We start from the raw sequence: 12236 nt of genomic DNA, 5'->3' as shown, positions 1-12236 counted from the left end.
CCCAGAGAATAAAATTTTACCTATCATGGATGTGGAGGCCCTTTAAACCTGTATATTCAACTAACATGGACTACAAGCTACCAGAAATATCATCCCTGGTGATACACACTGCACATCTAGTTACCAACCTCTGCCACTCTGTATTTACTCTCCACTGTAATTGGTGTTTGCATAGTTCCATATGCCAATGTTTTCATGGCTGACTTAGAACAATGTTCTTAGCTCTTGTCTCCAAAATCTCCCCTCTGCCTGAGATACATTATCATCTGAACCCATGAGCAAGAGGCACTTGAGAAATTCTACCAGGACCTCTAGACCAATCCACACAGCAGGTTCACTTCCTGGATACCATTGTGCAACAATGGACATATAAGCATTATTTTATGTCAGAAACATACTGATTGTGACACATACTGACGTGCTTTGAGTTTCAACTGAGAACATTCCAAAAAAAACCAACACCACTTTCTACAACCAAGCACTGCAATGCAAACACATTTGTTTGGACGGAGACTCAAGATGGATTTTCATCAGGCATTTCTTTGGCTACAATATCCACCCAGTGAGATGAATAACAGATCAAGAGAGACAGGCTAGTACTCAAGAATACAGTGGTACCTCAGGTTACATATGCTTCAGGTTACATACGCTTCAGGTTACAGACTCCGCTAACCCAGAAATAGTGCTTCAGGTTAAGAACTTTGCTTCAGGATGAGAACAGAAATCGTACTCCGGTGGCACAGCGGCAGCAGGAGGCCCCATTAGCTAAAGTGGTGCTTCAGGTTAAGAACAGTTTCAGGTTAAGAACGGACCTCCGGAACAAATTAAGTACTTAGCCCGAGGTACCACTGTAATCTACTACGGAACAGATCTTGAAATTGACAAACACACTTTGTTGCCACCTAATAACTCCCCGCTATCATCTGTGATCTACAGCTCATCTTGAACAATGATACTTCCCTCTCACAGGCCTTGGGTGGTAGGCCAATCCTTGCTTACAGAGAGTCCCCTAAATCAAAACGGTTATGTACCACCAACAACAGGCCATACAAGGACCAGATGCTGCAATGAACACAGATGCCAACTCTGCCCCATCTCTACAGAGCCAACACTGTTACAGGACGTAATAAACTCAGTCACAACATAAGAGATTCATTCACCTGTTCATCATCCAACGTGATAGATGTTACCATCTGTCAGCAATGCCCTTCTGTGTTCTACATAAGCCAAGACAGGCCATTCTCTAGGCAAAAGAAAAACCAATACATATCTGACACCAGAAAGGGCAATATTCAGAAGCCACTGAGAGAACAGTTCAATCTTGCAGGACACTCTCTGCTGCTAACCTTAAAAATAGCCATTCTTGAACAAAGAAATCTCCAAGGGAGACTCCAGCACAAAGCAGCTGAAAGACATCAAGAGGCAAATTTTGTCATTTGAGGCCTAAATTCAGATAACAGGGGTGGGGTTTTTTTAGTCTATTAGAGGTGTTAATTAGCTCCCCAAACAGTAACTTTAATTAAAAAAAATCTAACCTCACAAAAATCTGACACTGCAAAATTTCAGACCAAGATCCTTTAATTAATTATCTGTCCTTTTTGTGGCTCGCCATCAACAAAAAGCTAAAGTTATAAAATAAACATTTACATTGTGTTTTAGATCACAATGTAAAGTTCTATGACTTATTCTATTCAAATAATACAACAGTGACACAGCAGGCAGCTGTAACTTCTGGCATCTCATACCCAATCTGGGCCGATGTTTATTTTCTAAGAAAATGGAATAGTGTCATTGTTAACGACCAGCAGGTGTCAAAATGTGGAGGTGATAAAAAAAATGTAGGCAATAATGATGTCTTTCTCTGACAATGGCCTGAATCCATTATAGTCACATAGACACGGCATTCCAGAAGGAAGAAATATTAGGAAATGAGGGACCCTTTGAAAAGTTACAACTGCATCTTCGGCATTAACCCAACTGTCCCACTCTTCTTATACTATGGAGAAGCAGTTTGCTCCACAGGAGGCAGTGATGCCCACCAACTTGGATGCCTGTAAAAGAGGATCCAACATGGAGGATCAGGCTATCCACAGCTACTAGCCATGCCTGGTCAGGTTTAACCTCCACTGTCAGAGATATTATGCCTCTGAACAGCAGTTGCTGGGAATCACAGGTGGGCAGAGTACTGTTGGACTTTGATCCTGTTTGCAAGCTTCTCCCAGACATCTGACTGGCCACCTTGGGAACAGGATGCTGGACCAGTTTTGGGCCACTGGCCTGATTTAGAAGGCTCTTCTTATGTTCTTAGCTATAGCTGTTGGCCTATTACTTTTTTCTTTCCTTTTCTAATAATCCCACAGACCTTGTCTTGTACAAACTAAAACATCTCACTGTTTTCTGCAAAGTTATTTCATGCTTTCCTACTGAGCATTCTTTTATTATAAATTCAGCCAGAAGCCATCTTCCAAAGATAAACTCAAAAAAGAAAACCTGGTGGGAATTTTTAGGGCAATTGGAGCTTGAGAAGGCTACCACATAGAAATTCAGGAAAAGATTTCTACCCATGGAGAACAAACAAGACTGAGAATAATCCATAAATATAATCTAATGCCACTATCATAACTCCATCTAATACCAAACTAGTGTGGTCCAGCACCTATGTTTGGAAGAAACCTGGAACCACCCAAAAATAAGGCAATGGTTTCTGAATACTAGGGGGCAAAGAAGTTTATTAGTTTGTAACTCAAAAGAAAGGGGCTTTTAACTATATATCCAAAACCAGCCAAAGTACAACCCTAGCTCAATGACTCTGTGGATATGAAGCATATGTTGACAGCTGGTTCACATAACATTTAGAGAGTCGGTTTTTAAAAAGAAAAAGAAAGAAAGAAGAGAATTAGTCTGCTTGAGCCAATTAAGTTAACACCTTATACTATTCTTGATGAAGGATTAGTGCCATAGCACTTTTCAGTAGAAACCATATTATTTTCATCTAATCACTTGGCTCCTTTTAATTTAGCATTCTAGTGCTACACTTGTATATATCTAATCAAGCATCTAACATTTTTCACGCTATCATTAACTCAATTTGTAATAGGAACTATAATTATAACTTTAATGATAGTGCTGGCCAAAGGAATTTAAATGTGAAATTATGTAATTCTCGTGTGTGTGTGTGTGTGTGTGTGTGTGTGCGCGCGCGCGCTGATATATTGCACTGCATTGCAGTATGCTGTAAATATTTTAAGGGGAAGTAATAAGCAATAACAATGCTCTAGTCTAGGGCATTTCATACATTGGAATGGTTTGCACGTGACACCAAACTATGTTTTGGCCAGCAAAACAAGTCAGGTTCATCAACCATAGTTTAAGGTTTTTCCCCCTTAAACTAGGGATAGTAAACATCATGCCCTCCAGATACTTTTGAATTCTATATTCTATCATCCCAGACCGTTAGTCATGCCAGCTCACACTGATGGGAGATGGAATACAACAACATCTGGAGGTTATAACATTGGCTAAAACATAGTTAACATCAACGACAGTTTGTCTGGGTTTGTACATAATGAGTAACAGCAGTTAGTTGAAAATGGAAACAAATGCTTCTGATCTCACCTCACAGCCATGCTAGAAGAGATGGGAAGGGAGAGCTCACAAGCCAAATTTCATGCCTGTACAGCCAAATATCTGACTGCAATAATTACATGGCAGCACACTTGGGCTTCAAGGAGTCAGAGCCTGTCCCAACTCCTTGACAAACGAACTTGTATAAAACACATATTGCAAAGACTGGGTTCACAGCTTACATGTATAAGTATATGCACTGAACATCTTAGATGCATATATGGGTCCTGATGCATTGATTAAAAAAATCAGTGCACCTCAAAGAGATGTTGTGATTGAACAAGAGTGCAAGTGAGATTTTAACATCTCTTGAAATATTTTACATTTCCTCATAGCTAGCCACATTGTTGGTGTTATTTCAACAATGGCAAATCCAAACACACAAATAGCTGTGGCTGCCCCATTCTTCAAAAGCAGAACACAAGGGTCCGTCAATTGTTAGAACAATAACTTAACATGTATGTAGAGCTTTGTCAATGCCTTAAAAACTTGTAACCTGTTGGGATGCTGTACTGATTTTTTTAGTAAAATGTTTAAACATAACAACTGTGGTGAGACTTTGAGTTCCAAACCTGACAGTGGGAGCCAAGACATAGAGAGATAAACATTGATGAATGGGGGGAGGGATGATTCTGTATATCAGAGAACAGCAGACTTCAAGTTTGTAGGGTCTAGTTTATGTTCCACATAAACCCCAAGATCCACCAGTTAAGAGTTAGCTGCAATTAGCAATTAAGAACATGGTGCCTCTGAACAGCTGTTGAGTACTGAAATTTGTTTTGAGCCTCGTTCACAATCCTTGTAACCCAAAATGCATTTGTAACTACTCCAAACTTTATTTCAACAGTGGTCTAATTAGGAGGGGAGTCCTGTTGTTAAACAACCGGGAATCAGAAACCTTTGCTGGTCTATTGCAATATGAATAGATCTTGATCATCTTCTGCCCACCCACTGCTGTAGATGCCAGAAATAGATGCCCAGATTCCAGTAGTAATACTACTCAAAACAATGCTATATAAACATATAAGTTATTACATTATTGACACCCTGGTCTGCTAGTAAAAACATTATGTGACAAACCTCACCAAGGAAAATTCATCTGATGTGCCTTCCAGTGGCTTACCAGCTGACCAGATGCAATAGACCAGATGCACGCATCTGCATTGGTGACCACGTGATTAAGGTGGTAGATGATTTTTGTCTACCTGGTCTCCGCCATAATCAGCAAGCTTTCCATTGATGCTGAGTTGGACAAGCGTATTGGCAAGGCAGCTACAGCAGCAGTTCTCCTCTCCAAAAGGGTATAGGAGACTGTGATGCTAATGGCTAAAGCACACTGCTTTATGGTAGTCAGATGTGGGCAACTTATAATTGCCAGGAGAGACACCTTAATGCCTTCCATATGAGCTGCATCAGGAAGATTTTGGGCATAAAAAATGTCCCAGCATTCCCAGCATGTCTGCACGCCTGTCTCAGTGACGTCTACGTTGGCTGGGTCATGTCCACAGAATGGAATGTGGCAAGACCCTCAAGGATGTGCTCTGTGGGGAGCTGGCTTTTGGTACCATGCCTGTTGGGCATACCAACTCTGCATTATGAGATGTCTGCAAACGTGACCCGAAGGCTGGCAACCCTAACATGTGGGAATCCCTTGCAGATGATCAGACTTGGAGACAGACAGTCAGGTCTTGTGTCTACATCAGTAACCAGAGGAGGAATAACCTCTTGGAGGAGTGCAGAAAGAAGAAGGTACACCTGCATCAGCAGAACTGGACACCTTCATCTGCCCCAGATGCAACAAAACATGTCTATCCCGTATCGGTCTCTACAGCCACAGCAGTTGCTGTAACTCTCCAACATTTTGACCACCCCTGAAGGCACACTCTTCCATGGTCTCCCGAGAGAGACAAATGGCAACCTAACCTGTACATTCAATCATGGTGGGTTGGAGGAAATTTTCTGTGCCTTGACAAGCTAGTGACTGGTACAGAAGCCATCTCTTCTGTTCCACCTGGTCACCACACTTTCCCCAGTCTTTAATGACCCTTTGCTACAGCACAGCAAGACCACCCTTTTATTTCTTTGCTGTGAAGTTTGTGCCATGATTAGGCCCTCTTTGCAGAATATCAGGGTTGTTCTTTCTTTCAAGAGAAAGTCTGAAAGAGATGCTTATGCACTCAAATGCCTCTCACAGCATTTGCCCCTGATAACTAGTGATGGCCAAAGTATCCGATCCATTTGCTGCCTCATAGAAATTATTCCTTAGCCTATTTGACTAATTCAGGGCATAAATGCTCGTAAGTGGTAAGCCTGACAGGACTGAAAGAGCCCATTCAGAGCCGAGAGCCTTTACCACTTCCCTCCCACTCACACAAAACACATCACACACACCAGATCCTTAAGGCAGAGCATAGGGGAGAGACCCAGAATGAGCTCCTGTTACAAAACAACATACTCTCACTGGCCCTGTACTGCTTATCTTCAAGTGTGGGCTGAAAACATACCGTCACTCCAGCCCCAGCTCAACTCTGATTAAGTCAACTGCTGACAAGTCTGAATGGAGGAATGGCTTCTTGACTTGTGTGGTCCAAGGAAGACTAAGATTACAAATCTCTTCCAAAATATTCCCCAAGTGCCCCCACTCCCTGCTCCTGACAATTGGGGAGGGGGGGAAAGAACAAGAAGAAAAGCTTTCAGTATAGCTGGTAATCTTACCCACCTAGGCCTCAAATCAAAATACACTCCTACTTGGGTTACAGAGTCAGCTGGAAAGTTCTCTAATCAAGTAAGGGCAGGGGGAGGAAGAGGAGGAGGAATGGGGGCTCAGAGAATAGACTCCCAACTATTTGTAAAGATCAAAATCTCCCATCACAATTCAACATTACAGTGCTGGCTATGTAACCAAGAGTCAAGGATTAAACGGAGGGTGGTGGGCTGGCACCTGAAAGAAAAGTGCTCTTCGTGCTCCAGGTAGCCTTGGGCACTGCTACATCCCCATTTATTTCTTATTGATTAGACCTGCAAACACTTTCTTTTTCCCCTTAGCTTCTCTGCAATTAATCTAGCATTCTGAGGAAAGCAGTCCTCTTTAAATTCAAGTGGCAGCAGGTTATCCTCAGCTGACATCCCTTGACAGTACTCAAATCAAACTTGACACCCAGCATCCTCACTCGCAAAATCTCCTGAAATGAAGGTAGATTTTGTGGCTAAAAATAATCACAAGAGCCAGGTGTCTTGTGAGACCATAGATAGATAGATAGATAGATAGATAGATAGATAGAACTGATCATGTGCAATCTTTGTGGTCTTGGCCAAGAAAAATCACTTCTTATTATGTGTATATTGATGATAGATGGACTCACATCTGTATTTGCACTCCCGTGTGTAGGCTGGCTTGGGCTGTAAGCAATGGCAGAGGATATTCTCAGTTAATATATACACTACCAATTTAAACAGGCTTTATAGTCATTCTCAAGACACTTGAACGTTTAGTTCTATGATGTGGACCTTGGCACTCTCACTATGCTCCAGAGAAGCTTCCAGGTAGATGATGATTGTTGGATGGGGGCTATGAATAACATAGTGTACAACTAAATGTTAAGTTTAGCCTTATAGCCTTAACATCTGTCGTTATGAAATGTTTTGAGAGATTGGTGCTAGATCATATTAAGGCTGGTCTTCCATCCACTCTAGACCCGTTCCAGTTTGCATACAGAAGGAATAGATCTACTGATGATGCTATTTCCATCGCTGTCCATACTGTACTGAGTCATCTAGAACGACAGGGAACCTACGCAAGGCTGTTGTTTGTGGACTACAGTTCTGCCTTCAATACAATTCTGCCAGACAGGTTATTTCTTAAAATGACCAATTTGGGTATACATCAGAAGATCTGTCTGTGGGTAAGGAATTTCCTGACTGATAGGCCGCAGACAGTGAGAATGGGCCCTTACTATTCTTCTACTCTAGTATTAAGCACAGGAGCCCCTCAGGGATGTGTGCTAAGTCCCTTTCTCTATTCCCTGTACACATTTGATTGCACCCCACTGTATAAGTCCAACACAATCATCAAATTTGCGGATGATACAGCAGTGGTGGGGCTCATTAGTGAGAACGATGAGACTGCTTATAGGAAAGAAGTACAGGGGTTAATTCAATGGTGTAAAGAAAACAATCTTATGCTTAACACCAAAAAAACCAAAGAACTCATAATTGACTTTAGGAGAAAGAAAAGTGTATTTTTACCATTGCACATAAATGGCGAGGAGGTGGAGAGGGTTGGTAGTTTTAAATACCTGGGCATTTACATCTCTGAGGACCTCTCATGGACTGCAAATATTAATATGGTTGTGAGGAAGGTGCAGGGGAGGTTGTATTTCCTGAGAATGCTCAGGGGACTGAATCTATCTCAGCACCTACTTCTGTCCTATTATCACAGTACCATCGAGAGTGTCTTAACCTATAGTATATTATCGTGGTATGGGAGCAGCTCTGAAACGGATAAAAAAGCTTTACAGAGAATAATTAAAATTGCCCAGAATGTTATTGGGCTCCAACTACCAACCCTGGATGAGATCTTCACGTCTCGCACTTTGAAGAAGTCACACAATATCCTGAGAGATCCCACCCATCCTGCTCACAACTTCTTTGAACTGTTGCCTTCGGGCAGAAGATATAGGACAATGAAAACACGAACCACACGCCTTCTGAATAGTTTCTATCCAAGAGCTCTGATTGCACTAAATAATGATCTCAGGGCCAGTTGCAAGAAATAGCAAGCAGGGAGTAGGAAGGAATGAGACAGGTTTTTAGGTTATGTTATGCCTTTAATAGGTTATGTTACATTCTGGAGTATGATATGTTTTTATAGATTATGTCTGAATAGGATGAGAGTGTTGGAGATACGTGCAAATGTGTATGTGAACCCGGTCTTTGGGTGGGTGTTTGATTTTCGTTGTTGTGTATACTGTGTATATACGGACAATGACAATAAATTTATCTTAAATCTTAAATCTTAAATCTTAAATCTTAAATCTTTAGTGATTCTGGTCATTACTACAAGTTTTCTAGACCCTTTAGCTCTCCAACTCACCACGCTCTCTAAGCATTTTGCAATGACTCACAGATATTACTGTTCCCGGAGAACCAACTGGCCAAATCTCAGGACTGCCGCTGGAAGTTGGGGAGTGGGGTTGCCATGTTTGCTTTGGAAGCTAACACCACAGCAATATTTTTACCAGATCACAATCTCAAAATTCATGGTTAGGGAAAGTAAATGATTTTGTATTCATTATCCGAAATTGAGGGCAAATAAAATTCTGAAATAAAAACGTGCGTTTCTATGTAGCGTTGTAGAAGTGTGTGTATTTTAAACTACATATTGAAACCTCCAGGCTGTTGTTTTAAATTGTGATTAAATGTGCACAGATGGAACATTCACGTTGCATCATTTCCTAGAGAGGATCTGAAATTTTTATTTTTTTCTGTTATATTTTCATTGTAAGTTTTAATACTCCATTGTGGACTAAACTCCATTCTGAATGGTAATTGTGTTAGCAGCATATTCTGAATATTGTTTGCCTGCCAAGCAAAAGCTACAGGCCCTTCTAGCCTCTCAGATTTTGGGATTAGGTCCCCAAGAACCCCTCCCCTAGAGTATTACAGTCAACAACAGGAAATAGGCTGCAGGCAGCAGCAGGGGGAAGGGGGAAGCACAAGAGGCAGGTGGCTAGATTTAACTAACCTGTTACATTAGTGGAACTCCTGCTACCAACAAAGGAGTTTTCCCACCCTTCCCTTTGTGTGCCCCCATGCCCCCCCATCTGCTCTTAAGAGTCAATAGAACCCCCAGAACAGTACATGGGGAAGGCAGGAAGAGATGGTTCTGTCAGGCACACAGAAATACTTGCTCATGGGGACTCTGCAATCTTCACGTGAGGCCCTTCTTTGTGTGCCTCCTCCGTGAGAGGTCTAGAGGGTGAGTTTGGATTTGGATTTGATAGCCCGCCTTTCACTCCCTTTAAGGAGTCTCAAAGCGGCTAACATTCTCCTTTCCCTTCATCCCCCACAACAAACACTCTGTGAGGTGAGTGGGGCTGAGAGACTTCAAAGAAGTGTGACTGGCCCAAGGTCACCCAGCAGCTGCATGTGGAGGAGCGGAGATGCAAATCCGGTTCCCCAGATTAGGAGTCTACCGCTCTTAACCACTACACCACACTGACTTGTGACAATACAAGTACAGGCCTTTTCTGCAGTGGCTCCCCATTTATGGAATGTTCTCCCTAGGGAGACTCACCTGGCACCTTCACTACATATATTTTGGTGCCAGGCAAAAATGTTCAAAGAGAAAATTGTCTCTCTTCAACCAGACATTCGGCTAACACTCTACAGCTTTCTCAATGTGTTTGTGGAGTGGGGTTATTAATTTGCTTTCGTTTTATGTACAGTGGAACCTCGGGTTAAGTACTTAATTCTTTCCGGAGGTCTGTTCTTAACCTGAAACTGTTAACCTTAAGCACCACTTTAGCTAAGGGGGCCTCCTGCTGCCACTGCACCGCCAGAGCATGATTTCTGTTCTCATCCTGAGGCAAAGTTCTTAACCCGAGGTACTATTTCTGGGTTAGCGGAATCTGTAACCTGAAGCGTATGTAACCTGAAGCGTATGTAACCCGAGGTACTACTATATTTTGCATTCTCATTTTGTATTTTTCTGTTGTGAACCACCCTGGTATCTTTGGATGAAAGGCAGTGTACAGATTTAATAAATAATAGCACATGAGAATGAGCACATAAGTCCATGCACCTGCAAAAGGATAACTCACACTAGCCATACTTCTGACCTAAATGCCTACTGGTTCCTTCAATCAAACAAATAATGATGCGGAAGTCCAGTTCAACTAGCCTTTCACATTCCTTTTCCAAAGTGCTTCTGGCTCATGGACTTACATTGGCAGAAGTTGTGCAACTCCCAATGAAGAATAGATGAAGTCTGCTAAAAATAAGACAACGCTGTATCTCATATTTGTTGATGGAAAAAAAATATGTCCCAGTATTAAATTAAGGATTTCTGCAACTGATTAGGTTTATAAGCATACCCCAAGCCAAAACCTCAAGTTATACTAATCTAAAGCACATTAACTATCTCCTCCCCCCCCCCAATTTTTTTTATTAAATTTCACCATAAACATGCAACGGTCTTTCAAACACTATAAACATCCAACCACATTAGCCATCATCTGTAAAATGTGAGCCCCCAAATAACTAATCTTTCAGGAACTCTGAAAGGATCTGCTATTTTTGCCTCCAACCACAAACAGTTTACACTGAAGTCAGATGGCAGAAGTGAAAGTCTAGATGCTGTTAAAATGACCCCATTGTTTGAAAGACTTAGAACCAAACCTTAGATTTCGTTTTAAAAGACTGAGTTTTCCTTTACTAAAATAGCATTAGGATTACGGTACATCCCTGCTTGTCTGCAATTTCCTTCAATAGCTTACTTAAGGTTTCCCCATTGTTCTCCCATGGGGACAATTAACTTTCTTGCTTTTAATCAATCAAGTGATTCAGAAATTAAAATCAATCTGGCATTATCCCAGCGCTGTTGACATTCTGGGTTTCAGATATATAGAAAATTATCTATGCTTCAAAAAGCAGACATCACAGTTTTAGGGGGCAATCCTATGGTAAGATCCACTGGGATGAGCAGCTTGGGGTGTAGTGGACCTCCAGTTTAGCTGCTTGATTCCCAGCTCAACTAGGCTCAACTAGCATTAAGTCCCTAACCCTGGCTCAGCCAAAGATATGCCAAACTTGCCCATCCTGACTCAGGCAGCTGAGGTGAAGCTGGGTAAACCAAGGCTGGTGTAAGGCTCCAAAAGTAGGTGTTCTGAGAGCATGGCAGTCGCAGGACTAGAGAGCGGGGAACTTAGGCTGGATTCAAAGCCCATTCAGCTCAGTCAAATGACCTGGCAACCCAGTATAGAATACTACTTTGAAGACTTGCTTGCCAGGCTTAGGCAGAGCAGCAGTAGCTGCCCCACTGCTGAATGTGGGTTGGATCTGGTCTAACTTTTTGCTGGCTTTCCTAAATGCCAGCATCTTGTGCATAGGATTGCTCCCATCATTGTGTGTGGGGGGGGGGTGTTAGTTCTAGATAAATTGGCTACAATTTGGAAGATTATTAAGATAGGTCTTTGTTGCTACCCATACTCTGAAATCACCTGACATCTAGCAGCATCAAACAAACAATGTCTTAGGTGAACCAGGGAAGGACCTACAATCATTTTTAGATTATTGTTTGTTTGTTTGATTGATTGATTCAAGTTATTATACGACCTTCACTAGCAGGTTACAACAATTTAAAATTGAAAAAATTAAATCATATCATGATATATACTATTTATATGACAAAATGGATGGGAAACGATCACATTTATGTCACATACACAATTTGTCTAGGCCACACAAGGTGCAATTTGTCTGGAGTGAGACATCTGTGCTTCTGAGAGCCAATCTGCGAGACCCCATCACAACACTGCTAAGAGAGGCAGAAATATTGCCAGTTTCAGAAGTCGGCCTACACTTATATTTTTGGTTGTTGTTTTTTTCCATTT

The 12236-nt window shown here is 41.7% G+C and overlaps 1 protein-coding gene and 1 long non-coding RNA gene across 5 annotated transcripts in view; one reads left to right on the top strand and one right to left on the bottom strand.

Moving 5' to 3' along the window:
• The window catches only part of KIF26B (kinesin family member 26B), a 280373-nt gene that overhangs the window by 201382 nt on the left and 66755 nt on the right, over positions 1-12236 (bottom strand). The window lies entirely within an intron of this gene.
• The window catches only part of LOC308472691, a 156614-nt gene continuing 145166 nt past the window's right edge, over positions 789-12236 (top strand). Inside the window, exon 1 of the long non-coding RNA XR_013983624.1 lies at positions 789-842. This is a non-coding gene — a long non-coding RNA (uncharacterized lncRNA). The remainder of the gene's footprint in view (positions 843-12236) is intronic.

The sequence above is a fragment of the Podarcis pityusensis genome (genome assembly GCF_964106645.2).
Source record: "Podarcis pityusensis genome assembly, chromosome: 3".
Classification (NCBI taxonomy): Eukaryota; Metazoa; Chordata; class Lepidosauria; order Squamata; family Lacertidae; genus Podarcis; species Podarcis pityusensis.
The sequence above is the reverse complement of the archived record's forward strand: the minus strand, read 5'-3'. Positions and strand labels throughout refer to the sequence as shown.